Source organism: Elephantulus edwardii, unplaced genomic scaffold (assembly GCF_000299155.1).
Source record: "Elephantulus edwardii isolate Elephantulus edwardi_28Jun2011 unplaced genomic scaffold, EleEdw1.0 scaffold01937, whole genome shotgun sequence".
NCBI lineage: Eukaryota > Metazoa > Chordata > Mammalia > Macroscelidea > Macroscelididae > Elephantulus > Elephantulus edwardii.
The window spans coordinates 1-753 of record NW_006401687.1 but is presented as its reverse complement, the minus strand read 5'-3'; positions in this window follow the sequence as shown (position 1 = coordinate 753).

Here is a 753-nt window from a genome sequence, read left to right as displayed (position 1 = left end):
AGTCTTCTTCACATTCAACAAGCAAGGCTGTGTCGTATGCATGAATCATATTAATGAGGCTTCCTCCAATGCTAAGACCACATTCTTCTCATAGTCCAGCTCCTTGAATAATTTGCTCGGCATACAGACTGAACAGATATGAAGATATATCCCTGATACTTGCTTTTCAGATTTTAAATCAGGTAATTATTCCTTATTTCTTTGCATCAGAATAATTAATGTGCTGGCATTTCCTTTCTTCTCAGTGTTAGCTATAATTTGTTATGATCCACATAGTCAAAGGCCTTTGCATAGTCAATAAAACACAAGTAAACATCTTTCTAGTATCCTCTGCTTTCAGTCAAAATACATTTGACATCAGCAGTGATATCCCTTGTGCCATGGCCTCTTCTGAATACAGCTTGAAAATTAGCCTGCCATATTTCAGAAAGCGAAGTCTATCTTAAGTTGGTGGATGTCACGAATAATTATGAAAATTTCCTGCTATAAGTCCATTTGTGCATGTGGTCATGGGTTCACCAACCTGGGATAGCAGTCTTTCCCCCCATGGGTTGGATTCTACTTACTATTATTTATTGTGTTGTTATTGACATTGAGTTGATTACAGCGTGTAGTGACCATGTGAAGAACAGATCTGAATCTTGCCCTATTCTGTGCCATCCTATTTCTGATTTTCTCGAGCCCATTTTTACTGTCCTGTGTCAGTCCATCGTGTCAAGGGCCTTCCTCTCTTTCTCTGATCCTCAACCTTTG